This window comes from Equus caballus, chromosome 23, assembly GCF_041296265.1.
Source record: "Equus caballus isolate H_3958 breed thoroughbred chromosome 23, TB-T2T, whole genome shotgun sequence".
NCBI lineage: Eukaryota > Metazoa > Chordata > Mammalia > Perissodactyla > Equidae > Equus > Equus caballus.
Genome location: NC_091706.1, coordinates 20,944,154 through 20,960,189, shown reverse-complemented (window position 1 = coordinate 20,960,189; position 16,036 = coordinate 20,944,154). Strand labels below are relative to the sequence as shown.

At 44.0% G+C, this 16,036-nt stretch overlaps 1 protein-coding gene across 18 annotated transcripts in view; it reads right to left on the bottom strand.

Annotated features, from left to right (window-relative positions):
• Positions 1 to 16,036, bottom strand: part of LOC102147868 (FERM domain-containing protein 3) — a 277,621-nt gene that overhangs the window by 236,852 nt on the left and 24,733 nt on the right. For 6 of the 18 annotated variants that reach the window (XR_011431329.1, XR_011431327.1, XR_011431328.1 and 3 more), the window contains 2 exons: positions 15,591 to 15,784; positions 15,118 to 15,458 (listed from right to left, as the gene is read on the bottom strand). The exons of 6 other annotated variants lie outside the window; for them this stretch is intronic. The gene's annotated coding sequence lies outside the window, so the exon portion shown is untranslated. Of the gene's footprint in view, positions 1 to 91; positions 230 to 1,663; positions 1,821 to 3,398; positions 3,620 to 12,528; positions 12,732 to 15,117; positions 15,459 to 15,590; positions 15,785 to 16,036 lie in introns of those variants that run through there. 6 more of the 18 variants (XR_011431325.1, XR_011431324.1, XR_011431320.1 and 3 more) reach the window with 4 other exon arrangements.

Below are 16,036 nucleotides of genomic sequence, written 5' to 3'. Positions count from 1 at the left end.
ATTCTGTGCTGGTGGGGGAGGGGCTAGGAACAGCACAGATGCTACTTAAGAATCTGTCATGTGGGTCATCTTAATGTGTTGGGGAAGCATACCTTAGACTTTACACTGACGTTTCCTTACTGGAAAGACAGCTGGGGGTATTTCTTCAGATTGCTGATTGATGACATTTTGTTGCAGAGCAAAAGCATCACTTGGCTGTCAGTGGTAGCAATGTTGACCAGGCAGCCACCTACCTCCCAGGGTAAAATAAAGCCAAGAGTAAGGAAAAGATGCCTTAGAGGGAGTGGGAAGGTAAGAAAAACTGAACAGGGGAAGGAATGACCTTGCTGGTGGAACAAAGGTTTATGCCTCATCATCCATATTGTCACCCTGTACTGTTCCCCCTGCCCCTTCCTCAATCTGATCCAGGCACCACTTCCTTGAAGCTTATCAGAGCACTGCACAGCACACTGATGCCTTATTCTGAAAAGGCATGGGGCTGCTCTTTGAGCACTAAAACAATATCTGCAGGGAGGTCATCAGGCATGACATCCCCTTCCTGGGGAAGGTGATCTTGGTGCCTTTCTTCCATCCATGCTTGATGGAAATACATAAGATCTTGCCCTTACTGTATAAAGTTCACGTTCAGGATGGAGGTGCCTCCTTTGATATTCATGGCCTTGGTGGAGCCATGGTTGGTCTCCCCAAGAACACCTGCAGCTCATGAACCAGAGGCGAGTCCCAGACTATGCACCAGGTTACAGATGTTTGGGGGACTCACCATGGACTGCACACATACCCACCCTTACCATAGGGCCTGGAGGGAAGGCAACTCCACTTGTATAGACTGGGACTCAAACATGGCGTGAGTGCCCTAGAGGGCACTTGAGGTAGTTCTTGCAGAAAGACTTGTGAATGCTAGGTCTTAAAAGAAAAAACAAAACAAAACCGATGTCCACCACAGCCCTCGCTCACTCCACACTTGTATTTTCTTGTCCAGAGTTATGCCATTGACCCTCCAATGTCTGAAGCTTAGGGTCAAAAAATAATGCAGATTCTGTGGAGGCCCTAGGAGGGACAAAAGGTGGGACAGGGCCCAGGGCAGAGAACCGAAGAGGTGAGGAGGCCGTGGAGGGCTCGAACATCCATGTGGATGGACCAGCCAATAGCCCGACCCCTCAGATCCTACATCATCTCATCTTAGGGTCCTTTACTTCCATTCCAGGACAGTTACTGCCACACTCCAGGGCTTATCACCAGGAACACTTCTGACATCTGGATTAACACAGTTTGACATTCCACCCTTTGGCCTCATCCCTGATCCTTCTGGTGTACAGGCCCCTTAGTAATTTTTAACTCTAGGCCATTCATCTTCCCACTTACCCTTCATCTATCCACCTAGCTCCTGTCTTCGTTTCCTCCCTCTCCAAGGTAAATTTGATGGTCTGTCAGGTAACCAACATTTAAAAAGGTCCATTAAAAATGGGCCCCAACTAATCCCCTTTAATCCTTCCTGTCTGGCAAAATCTCATCTCTCTGCCTTTTCCAGAAACGCCTTCCTATGAGTAACTGATCGCTATTGGATTAAATCCCACAATGGAATCTGCTGGTGCCACGATAAATTCAGCCCCAGCACTAGCTGGAAAACCTTGGCTCATTCCACAAATAATGACCCCATGCTTACCAACACGTGAGGAAAACAAATGGGGCTCAGGTCACTGTTTCCTTAGTCCATTCTCTCTGCTGCCTCTCTACTTTATTTCAAATCTCCTTCACTTTCCTCAAACTTAGGCCGTCTCCACTTGCTCAGTAGATGTACTGGACCACCATTCACAGAGGAGCTAGAAGCCGTGAGATAGGAACTTTCCGTCAAAACACCTTCACAAAAACCCTTTCCCATTCCTCCTTTCCTTCTTTCCTGGTATATGAAAAGAGGTTTCCTTCCTAACCTCAATGGAATTACACTTCCTGAAATGTCCTTATTGCGAGAGCTAAACCCTCGTCTTCACAGACTGAGCCCCCTTGCCAGGGATCCTCTCGTCCCCTCCATCTCCTTATGAGGCACCCAACTTTCACTGTTTTAAGCTTTCCATTACAGAAATGTTTAAACGTGCATGAGAGCAGTGTATCTTCCCATGTACCCCTCACCCCGCTCTCAGAGTTGTCATCTGGCACGTGTGATACGGCCCGTCTCCTACACTATGGTTAAAGGGCAAAAGCCCATCAGAACATCCTGCCATCCGTCTCTCAGACGTATGCTTTGTGCCTGTGTCACAGTTCTCAAAATTTTTTGACAGTTACTCCTGTGGGGCACACTGACCCACAACAGATGGACACAGCCGTGGGTGGGGACCAAAAGCACTGAGCTTTAGAGGCTTTGGCCATCAGTTCTGCTCAGCCCTGCAGTCAAGCCTGAGGAGTCACCCAAGTGAACTCCTCCCTCAACCCCTCATAGAAAGGAATCTTCCTGAGCAAATGCAGTGCACAGTGTTGCAGTCCCTTAATAACACAGTGACTACAGCATGCAGAGAGTACAGAAGGAGAAAGCTGTACATGTGATAAGGACTTGACATCACTATGTGTTTTCAAATATTCAGAATAAAATTTTTCCTGTCATATATTTACAATGAGCTATTGTGTTTTGAGTTAAACATAGCAGCTCAAACACTTAACTCCTCTCCTTCCCAAAACACTGTTAAAAAGATTAGATGGAAAGATGCTCAACATTAATAGTCATCAGGGGAATGCAAATCAAAACCACTATGAGATAGCACTTCACAAACAGGATGGCTAGGATAAAAAAGTCAGATAATAATGAGTGTTGGTGAGAATGTGGAGAAATGGGAACCCTCATACACTGCTGGTGGGAATGAAAAATGGTGCAGGTGTTTTGGAAAACAATCTGACGGTTCCTCAGAAGTTAAACACACAGTTACCATATGACCTAGCAATTTCACTTCTAGGTACATACTCAAGAGAAATGAAAACGTGGGCACACAAAAACTTGTACACAAATGTTCACAGTACTATTCATAACAGTCAAATAATGGAAACAACCTAAACGTCCATCAACCGATGACTGGGTAAATAAAATGTGGTATATCCAGACAACGTAGTAGTTTTTGGCAATAAAAGTACTGATACATGTTACAACATGGATGAACCATGCGAAGAGGCCAGTCGCAGCCACATACTATTCCATTCGTATGAAATGTCCAGAATATGGAAATCTAGAGAGATGGAAAGTAGATTAGTGGTTGCTTAGGGCTGGGGGGATGAGGGGAGGGAGAGATGGCGGCTAAAGGTCACAAGGTTTGTTTTTGAAGCCATGAAAATGTTTTCAAACTGACTGTAGTGATGGTTACACATGTCTGTGAATATACTAAAAACCATGGAATTATACACTTTAAACAGGTGAATTGCAAGGCATGTGAACTATATTTCAATAAAGCTGTTAAAACAAGGCAAGGACACAAAAAGAATAAGCACTTGAGGATGACAAGGAGAGGACAGGACAAAAGATGTCAACACATTTTTGGAAGGTGGAAATCCAGTGGGGGTGTGGTAACTAGCAGACTAGCGGAGCAGACGAAATGCCAGCAAACCAACTCACATCTCAAAATGCCAGAAGACCGAAGACCTGGTGACACCAAATAGGAAAGAAATTAAGGGTTCCATGCTGTACACGTTGAATTTTTTGTTCTTTTTCTGTTTTTTTGTATTGTGTATAATTTTTAAAAATCTTTTTTTTTGGGGGGGGGGTGCTCTTTTCCAGTATTTTGTAACCCTGTTGAAATGTTAGCATGCTTGAAATAGGCAAAGAAGATCCTGGGTTTGTTGCCTGGGACAGAACCTAAGTTAACTGTTTTAAAGTCACCATTGTGCACTTCTGGGGTCTAGGTATGCTGGTGCTGGCAGCTGCTGGAATCAAAGCCACAAATCTCAAAGGTTAGGTAAAATTCAGGACAACAGTCAATGGCTCATTTTTAAAACATATTTATTTGGAAATAAACTTGTGGAAAAGTTGCATGGATGGTAAACAACCACACACCCTTTATCCAGATTTACCTGTTAATATTTGACCCATTTTCCATCTCTCTCCTCTGTCTTGGTCTGTTTCTGTCTCCTTCCCTCCCTCCCCTTCTCTCTCTATATGAACACACACACATATGAAAAACATGCATACATTCCTGAATATTTGGGAATACATTTCATGCATCATGCACTTTCTCCTTGAATATTTCATTATTTATTTCTTAAGAAAAAGATATTCTTACATACGGCAGGTTATCCCCTTCAGCAAATTTAACATTGGCATAAAACTTTTAACTAATCTCCCATTCATATTCCACTTTTGACAATTTATTGAGTAATGTCCTTTGTGGCTTTTTTTCTCTTTTTTTGAGCCTCCTTTACAGGATTCAGGCTACAATCACAAACTGCATTACTTGTCATGTGTCTTCGGCCTCCTTTAATCTGGATCAGTTTCTCAGCCTGCCTAACAACAGGGCCACTTTTGAAGACCACGCTCAATGTGCCATTCTTATAATCCCCTCTCACCTGGAAATTTTTTCGGTGGAATTAACTTGCTCAGACTTTAAAGCATGTTTTCACAATTGCAAGTCCTGGGGACCTTAGGGGAAGTTAGGACCAGATGTGCTACTAAAAAACAATGCTAGAGGGGCTGGCCCGGTGGCTTGGTGGTTAAGTTCGGTGTGTTCTGCTTCACTGGCCTGGGTTCAGTTCCTGGGTCTGGACCTACACCACTTGTTGGCCATGCTGTGGTGACGACCCACACACAAAATAGAGGAAAACTGGCTGCTAATGTTAGCTCAGGGTAAATATTCCTCAAGTAAAAAGAAGATGATTGGTCACAGATGTTACCTCAGGGAGAATCTTTCTCAGCAAAAAAAAAAAAAAAAAAAAAAAAGCCAGAGATGCAAAGATATGTGGAGGGATTTTACTGAACAGAGATGCCTCCTGCAGTACAGGTAGGGTATGTGAGAGTGGTGAGCTTGAAGTGTACCTTTCTTTTGGGAGGAGACGATGGTGAAGCTGTGGATGCAGGAGAAGACAAGTCAAAAAACAAGCTGTCGTTACTGGTAAACCCTCTCACATGGGATGGAAAGGACTGTCTACAGCCCAGACTGATTCTTCAGACTCAGCGAGGCAATGCAGGCAGGCAGAGGGAGGACATGACACAGGGCTTCATTTCAGCAGTTTAGCACTAAATAATGAAGCTGTAAAATTTATAACTATTAAATGACTAGCTAGCATGGGGAGATGAAATAAATACATGTACACCATCAATAAAAATGACACTATTGTTTAAAAAGGTATAGAGATACCAATGGGAATTTTGGTGAAAAGACAGAAAGTAGAAGCGAAAAAAACCATAAAATCTTTAATGGAAGAAGTAACCATAGGTGTGATTAAGACACAGGAGCCAGCCCAGTGGACTACTGGTTAAGTTCTGCGTGCTCTGCTTCGGCAGCCTGAGCTCAGTTCTTGGGCGCAGATCTACACCAGTTGTCAGTGGCCATGCTGTGGTAGTGTCCCACATACAAAATAGAAGAAAACTGGCACAGGTGTTAGCTCAGGGCGAACCTTTCTCAGCAAAAACAAACAAGCAAAAACCAACAAGTATTGTTAAATATAATGACATTTATGCTCACTAGAATTTATGCTAAAGAGAAGCCCACTCCCTAAATTAAGATGAGTTTGGTCCTGTGGGTCATGGTCCAGCACAACTGCTCTGTAAAATTAAGTAAAAATTAAAAATGTTTCAGGGAAAGAGGGGATTTGGCAGAGAGAAGAGAGAGGGAGCAGCGGGGTGAGACACTGTTTGGGTGGAGGGGGCTAGATTTGAGAACCCTTAGGGGCTGAACAGCCTAAGAGGGATTTGGGGGAAAAAAGTACTACTAAAGATTTTCAAGTTGTTTGCCGTGGGTCCACGGGTGAGCCATGCCCTTGTCTCCCTCTTTGTCATGTTTTCTAATCATTGGTACAGGCTACTCTGCTCTCTCATGCTTCTTGGTGAGAGTGGATTCTTTTGAGGAGATATTGGGGGTGGGGCTGCTGCTGAGTATATTTCTGGTTCCTACAGGTAAAAACACATTAAGTATCAGGGGAAGCTGTAGGTGAGGGCAGAGTAGATCTTGGGGGTGTAAATTCCTGGGCAAAGCAGACTTTCAAAGATGATGTGGGGTCCAAAGGGAGATAATCAAGCAGTAAACGGTCTTAGGTAATAGCTGGGTAACAGGTAGAATAAATAGAAAATTTCACCAAGGTAAATATATGGTATGGTGAACGGGTGGAGTTGAAAGGTAGGTTGCAGGTATCTAAGGGGCCCTGGAGGTATGGACAGATCTGCTGGGCTGGATGGTGGGGAAAGGGTTGTGGGTTCATCTCTCTTGTGTTGTCCCCTCCCCTCCCCTCAAGAACCTTTGGTGTCTGTGCTAAAGCTCTGTGATGTGGGCCTGGAACTCTAGTCTAGAATGTGCACTCTTAATGCCCAGCTGCCTGAGGCAGCAATGCATTTCCCATGACCTGGACCACCTTCCCTGTCTGAGGAGCCTTACTGCACCATGGCTGAGCTCCAGCCCATCTTCCTAGGTATTCCCATCCTTGCCTTCATGGGTGAGATGGTGCTCATTCTTCTGTCATTGTGCTACCTAAAGAGAAATCCATGTTTCCCAATATTTTGGAAACAGAGATGTCAATCAGGAAAGTGAACCAGAGTCCCTCAGAGATATTAAATCTTTCTTTTCAAACAGGTGTGTTCAATGCTATTAATTCCCCCCTAAGTTCTGCTTCTGCTGCATCTCACAAATTTTGATGTCATATTTTAATTTTCATTTAGTTTAAAATATTTTTTTTTCCTCTTGAGACTTCTTCCTTCACCTGCGTGTTATTAGTGTATTTAATCTCCAAACATTTTGGGATTTCCAGCTATCTTTCTGTAATTGATTTCTACTTTAATTCCACTATGGTCTGAAAACATACTTTGTATGATTCCTATTTCATATGTGTTGAAGTGTGTTTTGTGGCCCAGAATGTGCTTTATCTTGGTGAATGTTCCATGTGAGTTTGAGAAGAATGTGTATTCTGTTGCTGGAGGAAGTATTACACAAATGTCAATTAGATCAAGTTTATTGATGCCGCTGTTCAGGTCAACTATATCCACACTGATTTTCTGTCTGCTGAATCTGTCCATTTCTGAAAAAGAGGTGTTGAAGTCTCCAACGGTAACAGTGGAGTCACCTATTTCTCCTTGAAGTTCTACCAGTTTTTACCTCACATATTTTGAGACTCTGTTGTTAGATGTATATATGTTAAAGACTCTGTGTCTTCTTGGAGCACTGACCCTTTTGTTGTTATGTAATGCTCCTCTTTATCCCTGATAATTTTCCTTGTTCAGAAGTCTTTGTTTGAAATTAACACAGTTACTCCTATTTTCTTTTGGTTAGTGTTAGCATGGTACATTTTCCTCTGTCCTTTTACTTTTAATGTATCTGTATTTGTATATGTAAAGTGGGTGTTTTGTAGACAACATATAATTGAACCTTGTTTTTTAATCCAGTCTGATAGTCTCTGTCTTTTAATTGGTGAACGTAGACCATTTACATTTAGTGACGTTTTAAAAAAATAGTTAGATTAATATCTACAATGTCTGTAACCATTTACTATTCATTTTATTCTTTTTCCTTCCCATTTTTTCTACCTTTTCTGGTTTTAAACAAGCATTTTATATGATTCCATTTTGTCTGTTCTCTTAGCATACTGATTATCCTTCTTTAAAAAAAATATTTCAGTGGTTGCCCTAGAGCTTGTAATATACATTTACAACTAATCTAAGTCCCATGAACATTGTTTTCATTCATTTCACTTATCCATACACTATAAACATGTAATACATCATCATCATCATTATTTTTATTAGGTCAATTGAGAATGAGAAAAATAAAGGTCCTATTTTACATTCATTTATTCCCTTTTTCTCTTTCTTTCCTTTATGTAGATCCGAGTTATCATTTTCCTTCTCGCTGAAGAATTGTTTTTAACATTTATTGCAGGGCAGGTCTGCTACTGACAAATTCCCTCAATTTTTGTTTGTCTAAGAAAGTTTTTATTTCTCTTTCACTTTTGAAGTATAATTTCACTAGATAAAAAATTATAGGTTGATGGGTGTTTTTTCTTTCAGCTCTACATATTTCCCTCCACTCTCTTCTTGCTTGCATGGTTTATGATGAGAAGACCACAATTCTTATCCTTGTTCTTCTAGATCTAGAGTTGTTTATTTTCCTCTGGATTCTTTCACGATTTTATCTTGTGATTTCTTACAGTTTGAATATGATATGTCTAGGTATACAGTTTTTTAGTATTTATCTTGTTTTCTTCTGAGCTTCCACAATCTATGGCTAAACTATCATTAATTTCGGAAATCCTTGGCCACTATTACTCCAAATATTTCTTCTGCTCTGATCTTTTTTCTCCTTCTGGTATTCCAATTACATGTACGTGAAACATTCTGAAATTGTCTCACAGTTCCTGGATATTCTGGGTTTTAAAATTTTTAACAACTCTTTTCCTCTTTGCATTTCAATTTGCAAAGTTTCTGTTGATATATATTCAAACTCATGTGTTCTTTCCTTGGCTATATGTAACCTACAGATGAGTCAATCAAAGGCATTCTTCATTTCTCTTACAGTGTTTTTGGTTTTTAACATTTCCTTTTGATTCATGCTTAAGAGTTTCCCTCTCTCTGCTTACATTCCTCATCTGTTCTTGTGTGCTGTCTACTTTTCTACTAGAGCCCCTAACATATTAATCATCGTTATTTTAGATTCAATGTATGATAATTGCAAAAGCTGTGTCACATCTAAATGTAGATCTGGTGCTTGCTTTGTCTCTTCAGACCGATTTTTCTTGCATTTTACCATGCCTTGTAATATTTCGTTGAAAGCAGACATGATGTATTGGGTAATGGGAACTGAAGTAAATAGACCTTTAGTGTGAAGTTTTGTTCATCTGCCTAGGTGTTAGGGTGTGTTTAATATTTCCTGTAGCTGTACACGTCAGAGGCTTCGATTTCCTCTAGTGTCCTTGTTTCTGTCTTTCCTGGTGTCTTTAGGTTTCCCTAAATCTCATCCTTAAAGAGAGCCTATGCCTTGTAGCTCCTTCAGCCATGATCCTTACACTTCACTGGTGTGCTGTGGATGTGGTGATAAGGTGTTGGAGGTGGGGATATGATTAAATCTCAGCCTTTTAGTAGGCCTGTGTCTCTGGGTTGTGATGTTCACAAGGGCTTCTGTTTTATTCTTCTTTCCACTCTTTATATGAGACAGCAAGGCTGGAGGGGGTTGTAGTTAGGTAATTCCTTTCTCCCATGTGGGATAAGGCTTGGTAGTTTTTGCCCTGCTAAGTAGGCTTCTGTTATGGAGAACATTCAAGGGATATTTCAACATGTTTTCGAAATGGTAACTTTCTCTCTCCCAACCCTCCCCCACCAGAAACATCAGAGTTTCTTCATGGCTCTTCACTGTGAGAACATGGTGGAGCTCCCAGTGGTAAAATCTGTGAATAAGCTGGGGGCCCCAATAAGAGAGTGACCCCAGGAGTTTCTCACTCTCATGCTAGCCCACACACATCCTTGAGGATTTGTCAAAGTGTCCCTTTAAGTGTTTCTACCACTTTATGACTCTAGCATTTCTGCTCCACATGAGCTGATCTCGACTGCAATTCACCCCGTCTGAAGATTCTGGGTAGTCGTTTGCCCTGTGACATCAATTCTCTGAAGGCTCCAAGAAAAGTAACTGATTTACAGTTTGTTCAGCTTTTTGCTTCTTCTAAAGACTGGAGAGACGACTCCAAAGCTCTTTAAAATGTCAGAGCTGGAACCGGAAGCCACCTCTCAAAAAATGATTATTTACTTTCCCATTCCTCTTCCCACATTGCTAAATGATTTTGGTTTGGTCAGAGAGACAACTAAAGAGGGAAGTCTGAGGACAGGATAGAATGTCATTCTTTTAGGGGAAGAGACTGGGCAGAACTAGGGGTTAGGGAGGACTAAGGTTTCCAACTGAAGCTCACAGACCATCTGGGTGTGGTGGAGGATTCCAGAATAAAACTCCATACAGTGATTTCATGGCCATGGATTGGGTTATTTAGAGAGTTTGGGATCTATGCAGGAGGACAGAGTTCCCAGCACTTGATCAGGAGTCACATTCCCATGTCAGGCATCACTCAACCAAGCCTCCCTTCATGTTGAGCAGGTCAGGAGAGCAGGGCTGAGCCTCTGAGTAGAGGCTGGAGTCTGAGCTCTGTCCAGGACACAGGGTCTATCTGAGGGAGCACAGTCGTGACTGTTGGCCTCAGAGTCTATGCCTTCCTTGAGCAGAGGACTTCTGACTCAGAATATCAAGTGTCAACCTCATAGACAAAAATCCTTCTTTGAGTTTTTCAAATAAAGAAAAATTGAAAATATTTTAACACCTTTAAAAATTACTTGAAGGAAGGAACACAAAGTTCTGTTAATTAAGGTAGAGAGTCATGTTTTTCTTGGATAATGGATATCTGAGTTTCCTAGAGAGAGAAGGGAAAGAAATGAGCCCTAGCCCCCAATGCTTTTCTTTTTGTTCTCAGCGTAAGGGCAGAGCCAAGAGAAGGAAAGGTGGAACATCGAGAGGTAAGGTTCTGCTTATTCCACCGGAGCTCTCCAAGGGTGACCCTTCCCATCCTTTCCATGAGGTCTCAGGTCCATGATCTCTGAGGATGTCAGTTGCTAGATACAGTCCCTCTCAGGAAACACAGCCCTCAGAGGAGAGGCTCATAGGAAAGCAGTAAGAACCAGAAACACTTCTCAGATTCCTGCTCAGCCCATCCCCGGGCATGAAGCAGTGATGGACCTGGGCAATGGGTGTTGACCAACAGGTGGCCTTGTGAGATGTCGAGAGTCAGAACTTCTGTCTCCTGACCTTGTGAAAGTACTTTGACTTCTTGGATGACCAGATTCCTCTGTGAGGTAACCACTGACCTATGTTCCTCACAGGGTGGTTTTGAGCACCTCTTGGCATTATATATACACACACACATATATACACATACATGAAAACCCTTTGTGAATGATAAAGCAACATACATATGTGAGCCTTGTTATTAACATTAACCATGTGATCTTGAATCCTAATTCTTGTGGATCTCCAAGTCCAATCTACCAAGGGTACCATAAAGGACATTCTACTCTGCCTCCTGAAAGAGCCCTTTTCTTCTATCTTCATCCTTCTCCTGGTTTCCCAGGTTGGAGAGACTGCCAGAGCAAAGTAGAGGAGGCAAGTAAGGTGCTTTCTCTTCTGCAAAGGTGACTAAACATAACCCTTCTTTCCTGCATCCCTCTTTTTAGCAGAGTCTGTGAATTTCTAGGACCTCAGTGAAGCCTGGGATTGTCACGGGAGGGAAAATCCTGAGTCAGAATGTGAAAGCCTTTGGGAGAAGGAAGCAAGTTACATTGTGAGATCAAGCAAGTGAGGAAATGTGAAAGGACAGTATACACTGGGCGCCCTGACGTCTGCCAGACCTGCCAGGTCCCATACATTTGTTCTGGTTCTGGCTGCAGCTTTGTACCTCCTGTCTCCTGCAGTCCCCTGGGCCAGCATCATGATATCTTCTGCCTTCATCAACTGTTATGTCTAGACTCATTCCGTGAGTTGTGTAATACTGCAACTGCTGAGTCAATTGGCTGAAGTGCCTGGAGGCCCTGGAAGATACTCCTCCCTCTATGTCCCCTTTGGCTTCCACAGTTTCTGTGACTGAGTCATTTTCACTCTGTCCTCTGCCTTCTCAGCAGTCCCTCTAGGAGACCTAACACTAGCCCCTCTACCTGAGCCTTCCTCACCCACCCGCATTCTCTAACCTAACCTAATGACACCCTTAGCTGACTTTCTTTCACCCTCACCATCAGGTCTCTCTATGCCACCAGAGCCTTTTCCTCCCTTGGATTCCAAATTCCCAGACTATTCCCCACCCCAGCCCCTGCCTTTCCTCCTCTCCTACCACATGACACTCAGACAGTGGATCCTGTTCTCCAATTAAAGCCACTTTATCTCTGCATACCATCTTCTCTCTTGATCACACCCTTCCCCGAGATATCAACCCTTTACCAGATTTGTCCCAGACAAGGAATCCCACTGATTGGCCTGTCATCACACACCACCAATCCTGTTTCACGACCACCACACTGCCCATTAACTGTAACTCAATCTAAATTGACTTCCATCCTATTGAGGCCTGTTCCAGAGAAGTCATCTCCAGATAGCCCTGGTAGGTTGTCCACTTGTCCCAACTATCAGAGGTCCTGACCACTCAAGCCTGTCAATTTCAGAATCCAGTTGCTGGCAGGCTCACGTTAAGAATATGTTGTTTCCCACATTATCACACTGAATGTCCCTCACCGAAAATATCAGTTCCCCAAGATTCTAAACCATCATACCTTAAAAAACAGCTCCTAAGTGAGATAAAGTTTCAACTGGAGAGTGAGGAGCATAGCCAGGCTCAAGACATGTCCTTTATTTCAGATAGCTTGCCTTCTCAGTCCTCCCTGACTCAGTCCCAGAGCATTTCCAGTGGGGACACGGGAGTTTCCCAGGTGCTGCACGTCCACCTGGAGAACACCGGGATCAGCATGGAGCAGCAGCAGGAGCCCTGGGTTTCTAAGTGTGTGTCACGGAAGTTCCCGAATAAGAACTTCTCATCAGCTGCAAAGAGAGTGAGGCCTCTGAAAGCTCCAAAGCAGGAGAATGTGGAAGTGAGGACTCAGGAGTAGGGACATCTAAAGCCAGAAAGAAGAGCCACTCTATCGAGGACAGAGAATTAGAGGGCACTTCCCCATCTCTGTCACAGAATGAACAGTTTCCTCCTGAAGGTTACCTCAGAAAAAAGAGGAGGCAATTTCTTTTCAATGGATCAATTCCAAGAGAAAAATCATAGGGCAGCAAAGTCCCCAGCAAAAACCCAAGTTCATGTCAACCTTTGTGCAACATGAACACCCAGCTGAAAGCACAGCTCTCTCTGTGAGCTGTGGGCCTCCTGAAGCTCATGAACTCATGGCAACCAAGGGGAAGATCCTAGAAGAGAAACTGGCATGTGGGTACAAACCTGAGGCCATGGAGTTAAGTCAGCAGAAGGAGGAACTGCAGACCCAGTAGAGCCTGACAAGGGACATCCCGCCAACTACAGGGCTCTCTCTGACTCCCAGCCAGGGGAATGGGCAAGGACCACATCCTACAGCCAAGACCCCGCCTCTGCTGACCAGAGTAGTTTATAAGTGTTAGCCAGAACAGAGACAGGATCGGACATCCCTGGAAAGTTGGAGCCTTCAAGGATCAGTATTTATGCCACAGTCAACCTCCTTCCCCGCCTTCCAGGGAGTCTATGCCCCATCCAAGCCCCAGCTGCATGCATCAGGTATGCCAGGTCCCTCCGGTCACTGCCACCCCTGAGGAAGGCACTGGGTTCAGGGATTTGACTCTTCTATTCAAACAGAAAACGCTTCTCCAACACTTTCAGGGAGGAAAAATGTCCCCAAAGAAATCCTTCAGTCCTTGTTGAGAAAGCCTCACAGTTTTCATGAGAACACATCCTCTGATGAGAACAATGGTTAGCCACAATCAAGAAAACTGATCCTCAATTTTTTCTGCTAACAGAGAGTGGTGTTCTCTGCATCATGCACTGGGCATGTAGGTTTGGGGTACTCTGGGGCTTGTGCTCAGGGAAAGGAACGAGGAGGTCAGCTCTAACTGATTGCCTCTTTTGGTTTCTAAAAGATGACCAGTCCCTTGTAGGGGACCTGACAGTGGCCGTCTCACTTTTATCCTGGGTCCTTTATTTGACCCAGCTCAGATGTCCTCTATTTAAAACACTTTATTCTTTCATAAAAAGTACAAAAAGTTTACTCTAAAAACTTTAGTCCTTTTCAAAGTGGGCAAAACCCTTCAAAGTCCAGAACTTGGCACTTGGCTCAACCTGTCTTTCCATCTGCTCCCTCATTATCCTGAACTATACACAGCGGCAGGGTGGGATGCTTTCCTCTGGAATAATACAGCCAGAATTCCCCCTTGTGGCTTCAGAAAGTTTTGGAATTGGAAGTGTGGAGGTGGTTGGGCCCTGGGGTGAGTGGTAGGGGGAAATGTTGCTCTTGGATCTCTTGGTGAGGAATAAATGTCGCCTGTTCCTAAGAGTCCTTCTCTCCCTCAGGAAATCTGGGGTGTGGGCCATGTCTCTACTCCTCACCTGACCCTGATGAAAATGCGGAGCAGTTCACCTTTCCCCTTCCTCTACCATTCCCAGAACAGTAGGGAGAATGGAACTTGTAGCTCTGAAAAGGATCAGAGATACGAATATTTTCCTGAAAACAGCGGCTTATTTTCATTTAGAAAAAGTTGCTGACTCCAGAGACTCTCACAGGTGGGCAGTCAATGGGGGGCTGTGTATGGATGGGTTTTGCGATTGTGGACACTGGAGTGGCCAGGGCAGGGTCTAGGAACTGGGTGGGTCCTGCTGAAGAGTCTGTTATACGTAGGGTGTTAATCTGTCTAGAAGGTATATTTTGAGATCTACAAAGAGGTCTCCTAGCTTGTGAGGGACGCTGAAGATCAGGAAGAGCCGCCCCTCAGGTAAACCTCTTCAGGAGGCCTAGCTTGATAGCAGTATTGCAAGACCAAGAGGGCAGCTGGCCATCTCTGAAGGAATGGTCATCGGGCAGCCACCCAGGATATGGGGGGAAAAGAAACAGAGTAAAGAAAATGCAACGGTGGAGTGAATGTGAAAGGAAGAAAAAAAAGGAGAAGGGGAAGAATGAGCTCATCATCACTCTTCATGACCCCATCCTGGCCATGCACTCCACCCAACACTACCTAGGCCTCGCCTCCTGGAGACTGATCTGGGCTTAGTGGAGCAGAATGCTACCACTGCAGCATAAGAGGATGTGGGATAGTCTTTGAGCATGAAGACAGTTTCTCCAGGGAGACTGTCAGAGAGGGTGTCCTCCTATTTGCTGCCCGCCTTCCCAGCCATGCTATATCTTACACCAAGGTTACAGTAACTTAGGGGTGTATCTACTTCTATGTAATGGATACCCCAAAATTTTGTGTCTTAAAAAAACACATATTTATTAACTCATAGTTTTTCTGGGTCAGGAGTCCAGGCAAGGCCTACCTGGGTTCCCTGCTCCAGGGTCTCTCACAAGGCTGCAATTAAGGTATCAGCTGGGGCTGGGGTCTCATCTGAAGGCTCAACTGGAGAAGGACATAGTTCTGAGCTTGCTTATATAGCTGTTGGCAGGATGCAGCTCCTCAAGGCCTGTTGGACTGAGATCCTCAATTCCTGGTGGCTGTGGGCTGGAGTTGGCTGGAGGCAACCCTCAGTTCCTTGTCCTGTGGGCCTCTCCAACACGGAAGCTTGCTTCACCAAAGCCAGGAGAGAGTCTGACAGCAAGACAGAAGTCATAATCTTTTGTAAACTAATAATGGAAATGACATCCCATCACCTTTCCCTTATTCTATTAGTCAGAAGCAAATCACTAAGTCCAGCCTACTCTCAAGGGGAGGGGTAATTACCCAAAGGTGTGAATATCAGGAGGCGGGGATCATTGGAACATTCTCAGACGTCTTCCTAACACCAGGGTTTCTTCTCAGACACCCCACTCAGTTCACTGAAGCAAAAGTGGCCAAAGGTGCCAAGTGGATCCTTGTTCTCATCCATATCCATGTCTTCAAGGTCAAAGCTGCTTAAGAGCTGAGTGGAGTGGTGGCTGAAAAACGTCAAAGAGGTTGGAGCATCCAAAGGAGAAAAAGGTGGCATGGAGGTAGAGGTGGTGTGGGGTCATCATGAATGCTAAAGTGAAAGGAGCCCTTAGAACCACCTGACTCATCACTGCCAGTATTCAGACTTAGAGCGGAGGAAAAGCTAGGTGCAATATGGCTCACCCTGGCTCCATCTCAGTCTCTCCACTCTGCTCTAGCTCCCAGACAACAAGCCTAAAGAAGCAACCTTCAGCTCCTGC